Source organism: Panthera onca, chromosome X (assembly GCF_046562875.1).
Source record: "Panthera onca isolate mPanOnc1 chromosome X, mPanOnc1 haplotype 2, whole genome shotgun sequence".
Lineage (NCBI taxonomy): Eukaryota > Metazoa > Chordata > Mammalia > Carnivora > Felidae > Panthera > Panthera onca.
This window is the reverse complement of record NC_138357.1, coordinates 95,490,595-95,507,101: the sequence shown is the minus strand read 5'-3', so window position 1 is coordinate 95,507,101 and position 16,507 is coordinate 95,490,595. Positions and strand designations below refer to the sequence as shown.

The 16,507-nt window shown below is 47.6% G+C and overlaps 1 long non-coding RNA gene across 3 annotated transcripts in view; it reads left to right on the top strand.

Annotated features, from left to right (window-relative positions):
* Positions 1-16,507, top strand: part of LOC145714257 (uncharacterized) — a 221,807-nt gene that overhangs the window by 145,072 nt on the left and 60,228 nt on the right. Inside the window, exon 1 of one of the 3 annotated variants that reach the window (XR_014136819.1) lies at positions 12,011-12,170. The exons of the other annotated variants lie outside the window; for them this stretch is intronic. This is a non-coding gene — a long non-coding RNA (uncharacterized LOC145714257). Of the gene's footprint in view, positions 1-12,010; positions 12,171-16,507 lie in introns of those variants that run through there. 3 annotated transcript variants of the gene reach the window in all.

Here is a 16,507-nt window from a genome sequence, read left to right as displayed (position 1 = left end):
CTGCCTATGATCATTCTTGATTGCGCAAATAGAGATGTGGAGACTTGGAGCCTGATAAATTGGCCAACATTACCCCCACCCCCCTCCTTCCTTGCCCTCTGCTCTGAACTCTATTGAATTTGTAATGACGCGATCTTTCACCTCCCCAAATTGTATTGTAAAACCAGAAAACATACATTCTCTAGAATTGACATTCTCGTCCCATGACCTCATTTGGCCAGAGGTTCAGCTCTGATTTGCCTGGAGGTTCACATCCCCCTGCGTGGACTGAGCTGACACCGCATGACCCATGACCTTCCCACCATTGCAATCTCTTACACATGGACATTACACAGAATGCCAAGTGTAGGTCAAAAGAGGCTGCCAGGAAAACATTTAAAAAAAAAAAAGCTTCCTTCTTCTCCAGGCTTGTCAGCTTGAAAACAGAATGCTGCATTTGATATTTTTCCATTGCTGTCTTAAACCTTTTGTGCAGGGAGATGAGGCATAAATAAATAAACACGTACGTAAATCTTTATTTTGAGGCAGGGAATTGTAAGTTAACCCCTGCCTTAGTGCGTAAAGTTGTTTGCATCGAGCAGTGTAGTTGAGATGGAAGGCACTAATTTATCTGATCTAGTCTGCACCAAAGTCACTAGAAGAGGAAGCTGATGGCCCACATCTCAGTTTCTAAGGTAGTCAGGAAACATTTGTGCCAGCAGTTAAGATGTGGCCTGGTGTAACTCTCGTCCTGAGGGTCAGAGTTGGCCTTGCAAGCAAAGGCAGGTTTCAGCAAAGACGGCCAGATGCATTTGCAGTAAGATCTGAGAACAGACACAGGCTGGGCTGATTTGTATCCTCTCACGCCACACGTATTTATTGAGCACCTACTATGTGTGAGGCGGGTTCTTGGGCACAGGTCCTTGTGCGTTGCCTGCTCCGTGGCTCTGCTATTCCTGTACGCTTTGGCACTTCTGCCAGGCTTCAGCACGTTGGGTTGTGTTTTTGTTCTGTTCATCCCTGCAGGGTTTTTTTTCACCTCTGTTTTCTCACTGGTTGAGTTAGCAGGCCCCTCATGGTTGGTTAATTGCAGATGTTCTGTGACTGCGACCAGAGCATGGCGATGGCCCGAGTGACAGGCCACGGAAGGTGGCAGGAACAGCAGCTGTGGGCTCAGGCTCCTGCCAGTTGGCAGCTGCTAACTCTCCCTTGAAAAGCCAGACAGGACCTGATGGTGCCAATCCAAGAGATGCCAGGCTCTAGAAAGACATGAACTTTCCTTACTGTAACCTTGGACTTTGAATAATTACCTGCAGTTGGGCTAGTCAGCTGATATCCCCACACACATAAATTGTTGGCTTGCTCAGGTCGTGGGTGGTGTCCTTTATGCCAGGTAGCCTGGGTCAGAAGCCTCAAGCTGACTCGTTGAGAGCAGTTTATTGGCAGAGGCCATGAGACTGTGGCCCCGTGATCAACCCTGAGGCCTGCTAATGGCCAGACTCCTGAGATGAGACCCCTCTTCTCCTCATTGTTTCCCCATCTCCTTTCTCTGCTTATCTACTCCAGGCTTCCCCGCCAAAGCCAGCCAACGGTGAGGCAAAGGGCAACCATGGCCTGACTGCAAATTATAACCAGAGGAAGCCAACTTCACGTGCTTAAGAAACATTTAATAAAAGCCGGTGTCCTTTCTTTTACCTGGGTTTGTTGCATCTAAGGATGCGTGAGCATCCGTGTGCACGTGTGTGTGTTCTAGTGTGTGCGTATGTGTTCGCGTGAGGAAGGACTTCGAAGCTGTAAGTGTGAAAAAGAAGGGTAGTTCAGCATAAAATAATAGTAACCACGTAACATCCGAAGCACTGAGGGTGGAATGATCCTATTTGTGTCAGTTGGCTTTTGGTGTGTAACACATCAGCCCCAGATTTAGTGGCTTACATCAACAATCATTTTTCTGCTTAGGATTTTGTGGCTTCTGCTTTGAGTTGGCTCAACTGGGACTGGATGGTCTAGAGTGGTCGCATTCAAATGCCTGGAGCCTCCGTGGGGATGGCTGAGACAGGATTGCTCAAGCCTCTCTGCCCACGTGGTCTCTCATTTTCCAGCGAGCTATCCTGGACTTCTTCACATGGTAATGGAAGACTTCCCAGCAGTGAGAAAGAGCAAGCCTCACTATGCAAGTAGTTTTCAAGCCTTTGCTTACATCATCTTTGCCAATATCCCATTGGCCCAAGCAATTGAAGTGACCAAGTTTAGACTTCAGCAGGTGGATAAAAAGACTCAATTTCTTGACGGGAGGAGCTGCAAGCAATTTGTGGCCATTTCTCGATAGCCTGTCACAGCGTGGACGATGACATGGGGAACAAGCACAGGTTTTAGACATGAAGGACACTGTCAAATCACAGCTCATCTCAACAGCTAAGCGACCTTAGGCAATCAGCTACTTTTTATGAATTGCATCTACGTAAGGGGAAAATAACCACACCTGCCTCACTGGATGAAATGAGAGCCATCATTCATTCATTTTTTACGACAAGCATGTGCTGAGCCTGTGCAGTAAATGTCCTGGTCTCACCCTCATCATGATGCCAATACGACAGATATGATTTGTAAGCATACTTTGCAAACTACAAGTTGTGTATATGTTGTCAGTAGTAAGCGTCACATCCTGGTGACTTGTCTTCCTCTTCCTTCCTTCTTCCTTCATGGCATTTCCTCTGCCACCACTCCTGGTCCGCTATGGGACTATAAAGGCCCACCATGCATGCACAGGCAGTAGCCCGATATTACGAGGTGGTGGACAGGCTGTGGACTGGCTCCATGCTGCTTCTGTGAGCTGGTTCCTCCAACATCGTTGTGTGGGGGAGCTGACCGATTTGTCGATCCTGACTGGGGAAAGCACCATAGATCGCTGAAATTTGAGAAGACACCAGAGATCCTGTAGTCTGGTTTGTTCATCTTACAGGTGAGGAAACTGAGGCCTCAAGAGCGGGCATGACTTACACAAGGTCACACCGCTAGTCGGTGCTGATACTGAGGTTCCTAATGATACTGATTTCAGTGGTTTTCTGTTTGTGTCTGTGCCTCCTTCTTACACTTCTGGCCTCTTTTCTCTTCCAAGTCATCGTACACACACACACACACTCACACACTTTTAATAGAAAAGGATAATGAATGAAACCTCTCTTTGTCTTCCAAGTGAGTGAGAAAAATAGTTTTCATTTACCTCTCCACATCTGAACAACATGAAAGAAGTAAAACAAACATGAGTTGACCAAAATTTATACATGCCTTCGGCTTAGAACTTGTGAATTACTTAAAAAATTTTTTTTAACATTTATGTTTTTGAGACAGAGAGAGACAGAGAATGAACAGGGGAGGGTCAGAGAGAGAGGGAGACACAGAATCTGACATTGAGCTCTGAGCTGTCAGCACAGAGTCGAACGTGGGGCTCGAACTCATGGACCGTGGGATCATAACTTGAGCTGAAGTCGGATGCTTAACTGACTGGGCCACCCAGGCACCCTAGAACTTGTGAATTACTTTCATCTACTCCACTACAAGAGGAAGACGGCGAGGGAGTTGGGCCAACTATCTGAATGATTATTTTAAAGCTGTGGAAACTGAGGCAGGCCCAGAGAGGTTGAGGGAGTTGTGTGAGGTCCCAGAGTAGCTCCAGCAGTCCAGAGTAGGTTCAGGACTGTGTTCTCTCCACATTGGGGGTCCAGTTCAGGAAAGCTGGCCACTCACTGCACATCAGTCAGTCACTTCTGTAGATTGTGAGGGTGTTGTCCTCGTGGCCAACATGAACAAAAATTTGCTTAAGAATCTTACCGATTAGGTGAAGTAATTCGGGAATGGGTGTGCGTGAACTGCTGTTAACACCTTCCCTGGTAAATGTAAACGACTCTAGATGCGATGGTATGTATAATTATAAACAGAAGAAGAAAAGTGTTTAGGGTCACTGTTGGCTCCCGTTTTTGTTTTTAGTAGCCACACACCCTGGATGCATGTTCCTTTTTATCTAAATTTATCACTGACAATTTTGGGGAAAAAAACCACCCAGTATCTTTCAGCATTTTCGGCAATACTATGCAAAATAACTTAATGTACCAATTTCATCAGCTGCCCTCTGGAAAGAACAAGATGAAACAATACAGTGGTAAACACTCAAACTGGCTCTGAATCATCTGGAAGATAAAATGTTCTTAAGTTCTTCTTTCAAAGTGAAAATATTTGTTCTTCAATATATGGTTGTTGTGCAACATTTTTGTTTTTGTTTTTGTTTTTTTGACCTGGGGAAAGATGGGGTCTCTAATGTCAACTGTTTTTATAACAGCTTTTAAACTAATTGTTCATTGTGTCTTGAGATTACATTACACATAGCAAATTCCAGGGCATCTAGAACAATTTGAGTTGAGATTATAAACCTGAGCTAGCATTGTCTCTAATCACCCCTCGTAACAGTTAAGTTTGACTGTACTGAGTATTACCTATGTGTTCCCAGTACTGAGTACTTCACATGGACTATTTTATTTAGTCCTCGTGACAGTCGCATGGGCTGTTCCCATTTTACACACATCCCCATCATACATAGGAAGAAACTGAGTCTAAGACAGGCTGATGAGGTAGAATGAGGCCAACTGATTTTGGAGTCTCATTTTTAACCGCTGTTGCTTTAGAGCTATTGGAAAGAGAAGTAGAAACCAATCAAATATTTTTATATACCAAATTCATAAGCTCTTCCCTTTGGAAAATGATGATTTTTTTTTTTTACAATAGCAAATGCTGGCCATCCTAACCTAACATTTTGCCTTCGGGAATGACAGATATCTCTTCTAGAACATAGAGAGAAAGAATTTAGCTCAGCAGGTGCCTAACTTCAGCACAAGGACAGGCAACCATCTCTTAAAACAAAGGCCACTAATGATGTGGGCTGAATAAGACCTTGTTGTGCCCACTAACCCAGCATTTCCCAGACTCTCATGTGTGAATATCTTTGGCGGGGGAGGGTCTTATTAAAATGAGAGCTCTGATTCAATGGTCCTGGGTGGGGCCAAGTATTCTGCATTTCTTTTTTTTTTTAAATGTTTATTTTTCAGAGAGAGAGAGAGAGTATGAGTGGGAGGGGGGCAGAGAGAGAGGGAGACACAGAAACTGAAGCAGACTCCAGGCTCTGAGCTGTCAGCACAGAGCCCGACACGGGGCTCGAACTCACAAATTGAAATCATGAGCTGAACCAAAGTTGGACACTTAACCGACTGAGCCACCCAGGCACCCCAGATTCTGCATTTCTAGTAAGCTCCCAGGTGGGGCCAATGCTGCTGGTTAGTGGGCCACACTGGGCCTTAGTAAACCTCCACATGCTTCAGTTAAACTATCTGTGCCTCAGTTTCCTCCTCTGTAAAGCAGAGTTCATAACAATATCTGTTTCAAAGGACTCTAGTGTATTAATGCAGGTGAAGTACTTAAAACACGTTTGGCAAATGGTAAGCACTTCGTAAATGCTAGTTATCACTATTATTATTCCTTTATGCCCTCCCACTTGTCCTTTTGAATTTCATACCAGCTTATACCCACAGGCCGTATATTACCAGTAACTCAGATTTCAAAGTGTATTAGCCTGACCCTTCCCCTGTGGTATTGGAAGGTCAGCGAAGCAGGGAAGCAAGGCAGCCGTCCAGCTTCTCACCCCACAGCAGCCCCTCCCCATGTGTTCATGAAATCGTAGAACCTTAGCGTCAGAGGGAGTCGAGGGGGTCAGTTACTCCCACCTAATAGGAGGGTTTTCATGCCATGCCCGTACCTGAGCCAGAGATCTGGGCAGAGGGAGGGGAGAAGAGGATGGAGTCCTCCACAGGGAGAGACACAGAATGGTTCAATGCAAGCCCCTCCCTGCTCTCTACCCATTTCTGCCTACTGTGCTGGGACATCTGTGGGAGAACACTGCGCTCTGGGAACTCTTTTTTATGGCTCACAAAACTGCCTTCCCTCTGGACAGCTCTCAGAGTTATGGGGCAGAGGTCTCCAAAGTGGGGCATAACAATGCCAGGGGGTGCCAAGACAGTCCATTAGGGTGGAAGCAGAAAATAATGACATTTATCTCAGTAGATATTTCTTTACCTAAATAAATGAAGAAATCAAACTGAGTACCTAATACATATGTTGGCTTAAGTGCACGGATATAATTTCTGTATAAACCTACATCTATTAGCTCATGGGCCCGGCAGTTTAGAGGGCATGTCTAGAGATGACAAGGTTTGCCCTTTCATGGATGAGAATAAAAAATATCTCTGGGGGCGTCTGGGAGGCTCAGTCAGTTCAGCGTGTGACTCTTGATTCCAGCTCAGGTCGTGATCGCACAGTTCGTGAGACCGAGCCCCGCGTTGGGCTCTGTGCCGACAGCACAGAGCCTGCTTGGGATTCTCTCTCTCCCCCCCTCTCTCTGCACACTCCCCCCCTCTCTCGAAATAAATAAATAAACATTTTGAAGAAGTCTCTCCGTGGCAATGATAATTCTGGTGCTCACCTGCCTTTCACTCTCTTCCTAGGTACCCAGGTCCTCTGCATTGATGAGGGTCATGTAACTGGTTCTGGCCAGTACAAGGTGGGGGGAGTGGTCCACTTGGTTCCCAGGCTTGGCCCCTCAAGTAACTTGGGAGGTCCTTCCCTGGCTCCCAGTCTTCTCCAGTCAGCCGGTAGGGTGCAGACAGTCTCCCAGGGCTCCAGTGGAGGACGGAGCCAACCATGGAAGGTGCCTGGGTCTGACCTAGGTGGGAGGAGTGCTCCTGAGAAAGCAGCTCAGCTAGGAACATAGGTGACGGATTCTCTGGGGGGCAGGAAACAAGTATTCGTTGTTTTAAGGCACTGAGATGTTGGGGGAGGGTGTGTTGCTGCCTTATATCTTAGCTCACCCTGGCTCATTCAGGTTTCTCCATCACTCACTCCCCTCCCCCAGCTCCACTGTGTGGGCATCTCATGGGCCCCAGCCAAAGGCCTTCGGGATCCTGAACACTTAACATTTAAGCGCTCAGGGTGTTCGGCACCAGGAAGTTGTGGTAGCACAGAGTCAAAATTATGAAATCAAATTCTCAGACCAGACTACCTGGGTTCAAATCCCAGCTCTGGCCCTTATGATCAGCGTGATGTTCTGAGAAGGCGTTTTGCCCCTTTCTCACTTTATTTTCTCAGCTCAAATAGGGTAATATTAGTGATTTTTATAGGGTTCTTGGAAGCACCAAATGAGAAAAATCCTTGCAAAGCAAGTTAGCACTGTGCCTGGCATACAGTAAATGCTTGATAAGTGTTAACTTTTGGGACTTTTCTTATTGCACCTGCAAGGTTACCTTCCTTCTGCAACCAGAAAGTCTTTCTCGAATTAAAAAGACAAATATGGATGCCCTCTTTCTGCCTGTGTCACTTTTGCCCCACCTGACTCCCCCAACCCTCAGGCTCCAGGCGTGTGGCGAGGCGGACCTGGTCTGTCAGGAATGTGCCCCCACCCTAACCATCCTCAGCCCCAATCCTACAAGCCAGAGATCAATGGGAAATTTCTGAAGGGCTTTTGTTACCCCAGTATCTGTCTCCTGGCTGGATCAACAATATCATTATCAAGGCATAAACTTCCAACAGAGAAGGGCGCCTGGTCGGTTAAGCATGCAACTCTTGATTTTGGCTCAGGTCATGGTCTCATGGTTCGTGGGCTCGAGCCCCCGTTGGGCTCTGTGCTGACAGTGCAGAGCCTGCTTGGAATTCTCTGTCTCCCTCTCTCTCTGCCTCTTCCCCACTCATGCATGAAAGCTCATGGGCGCTCTCTCCCCCACCCTCTCTCTCAAAATTAATAAATAAATTTAAAATAATCTCAACAGAGGCCTGATGCGAGGTTACCCTGCCTTTCTGGGACGTATAGAGCTGCAGGGAACTTAGTGAGGCAGCCTCTGCCATTACTGGGTAGACTCATAGAGGAATTTTCTGTGTAATTAAATGGAAAACTGACTCCGTCCTAATCCAGAATAAGCTTACCATTAGTCCAAGGCTTCTCAGACTGTAGCACACATCACAATTCCCTGGAGGACGGTTGAACGTAGCACTGGGTCCCCTCCCAGAATTTCTGATTCGGTGGGTCTGGGGTGGGGCCTGAGAGATAGCACGTCTGAAAAGTTCCCAGGTATTGCAGATGCTGCCGGTCCGTGGACCAGACTTCGAGTAGCTTTATATTAGTCCATTTGTCAGCCTTTCAGATATTGAGAGACAGTGATTGGGTCCCCCCGCCTTCTTTCCCCAGTTAACTCTTCTCCAGGTTAAACATGTTAGGACCTCCATGTTTCCTTATCCTGGCTCAGACTTCGTCCCCAGTCCTGGGTATCCAAAGGTCGAAAATACTGGGACCCTGTCCTCCGGGAGCTTATGGTTATGTGGAAAATAAAAAATGAATCCACTACAATGTGACTGCAGTGAATATTTACTCTGTGCCTGCTGCATGTTGTGATTGTCCCCAAAGTCTGGTGATTCAACAGTGAGCAGGATGGCAGGGTCCTTTCTTGCCTCACAGAATCCCCTGGCCAGGGAGAGAGACTAGGCAATGGACAGGAAATTACAGCCCAGGGTTGTAAGAGTGTGGAGAGGAAGGGCCATGTGGCCAGAGTGTAGGTGAAGGCTTCCTGGGGGAGAGGGTCGCTGGAAGGACAGAAGGACACTGAAACAGGAATGAAGCTGGTATGGGATGGGGTGGGTGATTCAGGAGGAGGGAGAGACATACTGGCGCCTGGTGCGATTCGAGATTGGTGACAAGTGCTGTGTGGCAAAAAGGGGCTGCGCGCGGGGCCCTGTGGGGTGAGGGTGGGCTGGAGCAAGGATGATGAGAAGCGGGGCGGGGTAGAGAGAGACTGCTACCTTCCGGGCGAGAGAAGTCGAAAGAGAGAGAAGCGGTATTCCCAGAGGCAGTGCTGAAGATTTGTCTGTGATGGTTGGGCAGATGACTACTTCACCAGGGTTGGAGACCATCATTTGTTAACAGGAAGTGATGCAGAAGATGGGGAGAATCTGGTAGGGGGAAAGGAGGACACACACGTCCTGTGCCAACAGGCCTGGCTTTGAGTCCCATCTCTGACACCGACTTACTGCATGACTTTGGCCATGTTGCTCAATTTCTCTGTGTCTCAGGGTCCTCATCGACCAGAAGAAATCACAATTCCCAGGGTTGTCGGGAGACTTAACTGTTCAGATGGGTAGCTCCTGGCACATAGTGGGCACTCAGGAAACCCATGTTTCTGTGCTCTGTATGTCCTCCCTCGGGATCAAAAGAGTGGCTCCTGGAGGCCAGGAGGGCCAGCTTGAAGGACTGAAATCCCAAAGCTGAAGGAGCATGGATGGCAGGGACTGTTTCCTGCTTTCAGCTTCCGCCAAGTGTGGAGATGTTCCATTGTTCCATTGTTCTGTGAGCTGACTGGGTGCCGGCTCAAAGAGGCGTGTGGGCACTGGGCGTGCTGCAGGAGAAGAAAGGCTAGCACTCAGAGGGACGAGTTTTGATGGAGAAAGCGTCCCCCTTTGCAGAGCAAAGCACAAAGCTAAGATTCGCTAAGAGGAAGACAGCACCCTGAGACTTGTACTTGACAAGAACGTAAAAGGATTTCTATTGTTCCCTTTGGTAAACGACACCGTAAGCGCTGAGTAGGGTACAATACATCGCAGACTGGAGGTAATGATGAGTGCATCATTTTACAGTTTGAAATTACTTTCACTGACATCATTTGTTCAGCCATTCAACAAACATTTATTGAGAGCTCAGGTTGTGCTGGACACTCATCATCTTGGGTATTCACCCATAGTACTTTTCAATTGACTCCCTTTGGGGATTTTCCTTGGCTTCTATTGATGTGAGTAATCAGAAGTGACCCTAATTTCCTTTCCACTTCAGCCAGGCCTGGGGAAACTTCCATTTGCATTCCTTCCCCTTTGGTGATGCCTGAGTGGTTAGCTAGCTGTGGTTAGTCAATTCTGTTGGTTAATGAACTAAGCAAAGAGGTTAAGGTCACAGTTTTGATCTCCAGGGGCTGATTTACCTCTGCACCTGTGTGCACCATCCTTCTTTCTCTAACCCCCAGTGTATATGCTTCCTCCCACCTCCGTGCAATTTTTTTAAGCTACCAAGAGGCATCTCACTCCGGCCCCCTACTTATTGAGATTCAATGTCATTTCCTCAACAAAGCCTGACTCGCCTCTCAGAGCAGGTCAGGTGTCTCAGATTACATTCCCATGGTGCTCTGTACTTCCCTAGTATGGCATTTATTAGTATTTATAATGATACATTTATTTTTTATATTGATTAATATCTGCCTCCTTGTGTCAGTTAGGGTAGTGTTTAGCTGGAAGTAATAGAAAACTTGACTGGTTGTGGTGTAAACACATGAGGGTTTATTTATCTCTCAAGGCAACATGGGCTACCCAACACCAGTCCAGTGGCGTGACAATGCCACACATGACTCAGATTCCTTTTCTTTTCTTCCTCTGCTATCTGTAGCAAGTATGTTTAGTCCTTATGTTTACAAGATGGCTGCTTGTACTCAGGCATAGCATCTGTATTCCAGCTAGAAAGAAGGGACAAGAGGAAAAGTGAGTGTCCATTGACTACTGTTTACATCCCAGGGCCAGAACTGGGTCACGTGGCAACTTCTAGCTACAAAGAGTCTGAAGAGTTAAGTTGTTGCTGTTGCTTTTGAGCTTTTACAACCTACAGAATAGGGGTAAACCAGAGAGAAAGGGTAAGCCAATTAAAGTGGACCGACCTATAGCACCTTCCACACTCCCTTACTGAGTTTCAATAACTAAGAGGGCGGGGACTGTGTTTCCTTTGTTCGCCATTGTAGGTCTACCTTGTACAATATCTGTCCCATTGTAGGTACCTGGTAAGCATTTTGTTAAATGTCAATAAATGAATTCTTGCAGAGCAAATCTCCCATTTTAGGTCTTAAGAGGGAACAGAAGAAGATAGATGGATCAATGCCATCTTGCTACTACGGGTAAAAGAACTCAAAACAGACATCATCAGGGGCCCCACTAGCCTTTACGTTGCCTCTGCCTGAATTAGGTAGAGGCGCCCACCCCTTCCTCAAGACACATTACTGCCATCTACTGGAAAATTATCTTACCAAAATGATAAATTTACCACCTCAACCATGTAAACGGTGCCTCCACAGATGGGGTGAGGCCGTTCACCAAACAACCTGCGCGGCCATGCGTGGCCACCTTGCAGGAAACACAAGCATGCATTACCAGAAGGGTGGATGTGGTCAGTGAGGAAGCCATCACATCTGTCTCCTGAAGCAGAGGAGGGGAGCCTTCCTGGGGAGCAGGGCTGCCGATTTTACCAGGGCTGATGGGAGCTTGCCGTATGTAAATACTTACTATTCTGAAGCGTCAGGGGGATGGTGAGAACAAGACCAGAAGGTGTGTTTGATTTCTGTTCTTCATTTTCCGCCTCTATAATATTGCGAGGACCACTTAATCCTTCTACATTTTAGTTTCCTCATCTCTACATTGGGGGCAAGATCTTCTGCCTCAAGAGATATGTTTGCATATCCAGTGAGATCATGTACGCGAAAGGGTCTGGGAATCTGCTCAGCATTAGAAAAATGTCAGCTATTGCTAGCACGGAGAGCTCGCAGGAAGGAAATATTGAGCGACCATTCAAATCGCATTTCTACCACTCTCCAGCCACATAACCCTGGGCACGTTGCTTAATTTCTCTGGGGCTCAGTCTTCTCATCTGCAAAATAGGTATAATGATATTAGCATCTACTGCCCAGGAAAGTTGTGAGGATTAAAATCAGTAATAAGTGTTCAGTGAATGTTAACTACGAACTTTAAGATAGTTGTGGCTTGCTTTATGCTGTGCATTTTGTATTTCGTATTTCATTGAAACTCTTAAATAAGTCACCTTTGACTTTTTGAAAAAAAAATAAATAGATGAAACAAAAGGGTTCCAGGGCCTTTTTGCAAAAAGAGCTGAGGCTGTGGGCATGGAATGATTCAGCACATTTCTATGGCTATGGGTCTGTTGTGACGTCTCTGATGTGTGAAAAGGAAACCTCCTGTTCACAGACCTTCTCCTCCCTCTCTACCCCATGCCTCCCCAACCACTCTCGGCCCGATCTGGATGCTGGCCCTGCCAGACTGCAGCTGGAATTTCTCACTAAGCGGTCAGTGAAACTGATTTCATGGATGTTTCATGATTTACAAAGTGAAAAGGAACTGAAGGGAGGGAACGGCCAGCCAGGCAGGCAGGGTGGGTCAGGTCAGCCAAGCAGTATCCTGGTTCCCATATGCTGTGGTTCTCCCCTCCACACCCCTTCTCCCTGCAGCTCCTCTGGGCTGGGGCCCTGTGACGGCTGAGAAAATCTGCTCAGTCGCGGCAGCACAGTGAACCAGAGGGCCAGAGGGTTTTGAAATAGAAAGCCAGCAACAATGTTGCTAATTCAACTGCTGTCTAATGTCTGAGTCTCATATGTATAGCTCCCTGGAGGAGCCGGATTGGCCTGTCCGGTAACAATATTTTATCCCGTCCTCTTTTCCATTTGTCTCCTCTTCACCACTGCCATGTCCCTCTCCACCCCCCAGTCGCTTCAGGGTATGGAGTGTTGGGAGGAAGCAAGATGTTTGTCCTTCGTTTCTCATGTCACATTTCACTGGAGTAAATAGTACTTCATTTTCCTTCCTTCTGCCCCACAGAAGGAAAACTGCTGTGCATCGAGTTCCCGGGCTTGGTTGCTATGTGACCTGAAGCTGACATCTTTTGTGCGTGTCATGGTTTATAGCAGAGTGGTTAAAAATCCGCTCCCATTCTGGTGACTAAATTTTATTGACTTTTCCAGGGCCTGTGGTGGGACTGACATGTCCCCCATTTAATTACTTCCTCCTTTTTGACAGCAGATTGAGTTAACCAGAGGACACGCAGGTGGCTCTGGGGCCGGAGAACTTGGAGTGGCCATGGCTAGGCAGCTGAGAGGGGCTGGGGCGAGTGCGGGCTTGGGGATGTAACAACCTGCTGGCAGTTGTGAGCTGTGGTTTTATGGTTGCGCTGGGGGCAATAACCAAACAGTGGGGCTTTTGGACTAATTTGAAGAATGCTTTGCATAAACCCCAGCTGCTAGCCATATGTCCGACCCTTGTAGAGGGGAGGGTGTGTTTCCCTGAGCTCTTGTTTCCTTCCCCAGAAGTCAAGACTAACCAAGCCTCTAAATGCCCAGCCCGGCTCTTTAGGGGAGGATAGTCGGCCACAAAAGCTTGAGCTGATTTAATCGCAACTTAAATTTATATTATGCTTTACCGGATTTTTCCCTTCCAATAACATCGTGTCATTTTGTCCTCATAAAGCCCCAAAATATAGGCCAGGTAGGAATCCTCCATTTACAGCTAAGAAGAGTGAGGCCCAGGGAGGCTGTGACCAGTGAGAAAAGCAAAGATGTTGAAGCTTACTAGGCATCAGGCACTCTTCTAAACCCTCCAGAGCTCCTAATTCATTTCATGCTTGTGTCAGTCCTCCAAGGCGGGTGCCACTACTACCCCTGCTTCGTGGATGAGGGAACTGAGCCCAGAGAGGTTACTTAACTTGCCCATGGTCACACAGCTAGTAAGTAGTGGAGCTGGGAGTTAAACCCAGGCAGTCTGGCTCCAGAGTCTGTATTTGTAACCAGTGTGCATGCTGCCAGATGGCTTGCCAGGGACAGAGCTGGAATTCTCATGCAGGTATTCACACACCAAGTTCAGGTTCTCCCCTGTGCCATACCGTCTTCTGAATTTTGCTCCTTAAAGATCCTTAATTCCTGGAAGCATTCGCCGCAGCAATTTAGATTTGGACTCTTTTCATCTGGTATCGCAAAGTCTTTCACTTAAATTCATTTAATTAGTCCCTCCGACCCACTTACCATGAAGTCGGAGGCATACCCAGTCCAAAGGAGCTATAACGCGTTGGGAAATTGCTCCCAAACCAACGCTTTGGAAAAATACAGGTATCTAGGTGTTGGGAGTTGTAAAGCTTGGCAGCCTAATGCCCGGAACAGGTATTTTCTCACGGCGTTTCCCCGGGAAGGAGGGGTGTGGTTGTCACAGCGCTGGCCGGGTTTGTGAGCAAGCGCACTTCCCAGTTTCACACACCCAGAGTCAGCCTCTCCCTTCAGGAAAAGATCATTCCAGCCCTGACTTCCCTGACAATTATGGGTTTCTTAGCTAAGGTGTCTCCAACAGCCTGTGGTTACGTGTGAACAAACCAGGTGAAAGGGGAGGGAGCCGTTTTAATGCGATAGTGTCTCCTGCTGTCCCGGGCCGACTCTCTCGCAAGAGAAAACTAATAACACCTTTGTTGCGCGTTCGCTGGTGTTCCCAAGAAAACCTAGGGGTGCGTCCAGATTTTTCTGTTTCATAGCCCGAACCAACCACAGGCCGAATTCAGATTAGAATTCATTCGTGATAATGGCCCCAAAGCAGGGGCGTGACTCCCACTTTCTGTTGGAAATGGCAGTTTTCTCCCCTCATTTGGAAACTTAACTCCGCAGCCAGGCATTAGGTAACATGAAACAAGTAACAACTCAGCTTGGGCTGAGAAACCGCAGAAGGAGACTATTAGAAAGAGAGGAACAAAATGGTTTGGGTTGTAGTAATCATTAGTCATATTTATGTCTTTTTTTTTTTTTTTTTTTTTTTTTGGCAACAGTCCATTTCTCTAGGCAGGATTTCCCCAGAAGCCGGCGTTGCGTCGGTGATTTGGGTGCAGGTAGCTTATTTGGGCGGTGATTCCAGGAGGCATCATGAGGGAGTGGGCACCTGAGGCTTGGCTCCACTGAGGATCTCAGGGAAGCCGTGTGGAATGTGCCTCACGGTCCTACCTGCGGAGAAGAGGAGCTAGGGTATTTATCCACCATCTCCTGTGACTCATTGGCTTAGAGCTGCCCCTGTATGTGTTAACTCCCCCGCACCCTGGCCTCTCCTGTTGGTGGCCTGAGAGCATCTCATTGGCTTACAGTAAGAAGGCATCCAGCTACATGAGGACAGCGAGTGCCAAGGGGATATGAGCAGGACCCTGACATCATCTGCTGCTCTCTGGGGGAAGAGGGGGTGAGGGGAGACAATATAATGTCATTAGGATTCTTCTGGTTGCAAGTGACAAAATCCCAACTCAACCTAGCTTGAGCCAAAAGAAAAAAAAAGTAACATAGCTCTAGGTGCACCAGTAATGCAATCAGGGCCCCCATTTCTGTCCATTTCTTGCTTGTGTTCTCTTCTGTGTTGGCCTTGTTGTCTGGCTGGCTGAGAAGACAGTGGAAAAGATGGCAACTCTAAGCTTCCATGATCTTCATTCTCCTGACATCGGAGAAGAGCAGGTTTCCTAACAGCTCTGGTTAACATGTTAAGGAAGGCTTTGATTGGCCCATTGTGGGTCACGTGCCCTGCCCTGTATCAGATGATGTGACCAAGAGGATGGAGCACTCTGACTGACCAGACTCAGGTCACGTCTTGGGTTGGGGAGGATGGCGTCACCTATGCTAATGTCATGGACCAAGAAGAATCTCTGGGACCTGTGGAACTCATGGTTCTAGCAGTATGTTAAGCCAGCTTTTACACGAATGAACAAGGGCCCTGATGTGTGGCTGATCTCCATGGTATAGATACTCCCACCATGGCTAATGTGAAGCTACCAACATGCTGTCACTAAACATGGAATTGAGGAGAGTTGAGGAGAACAGTCAGCTCTCCCGAGCCAGTATGAGCTGGCTCAGCACCCCACCAAGTGATTCCCATAAAGAGGGACCCTGGGCACGTGGCGTAGCCCTGACAGCTGTCGAAGAGAAGGCCAAGTTCTATCTTGTGGAGCCTCGGTAGCCACAAAGGCCCAAATTAAAAACTGACGAGATAACTTGCTTTGTTTGTCATGTGCGATGCCCGGGACAGATGGGTATATTAAACTAAGTGTTCTTCTTCCCCTATGGTCTTGATCTTGCAAGCACCTCCAGGATGTGCTTAACCGACAGGGTCTAGAAGAGAGCCCAGGAAAACACGTACGCATTCACAAACATGAAGTATTTGTTCGGTGAAGGCAGGAGTGCGTGGTCAGTCCGTGGAGTTAGACGCGTCCCCTGACACCGCAAACGTACCCACCTCATGCATAACCAGCTCTTCACTTGTGATGCCCAAGTGGTGTAGGCCCCACTTTATATCTCTTGGCTGCCACCACAGGCCCTGCAGACTTTCTCATCCTCATCTTGGGAGGGGCCACAGTTGGTCACCGATGCCCTCAATCCACTCACCACACCGCTTCCTGGTGTGAGGAAAGTGCCACTTCGGTCCTTTGTCCTGTGATTGCCACTGTGTTCCCCTTGCTCCTCGACTTCTCTAAGTCGGTGGTGCTGGTCGTTTTAGGCCAGGAGGGGCAGCTCTCCCTTCCTACCTTGGGGCTCAGCCACGTGAGCCCGCTGGGGCTTGTCTGATTCGTCTCCTTACACACTGGCACAGAGAACTTTCTGCCTTTGCAGTTCTTTTGTTT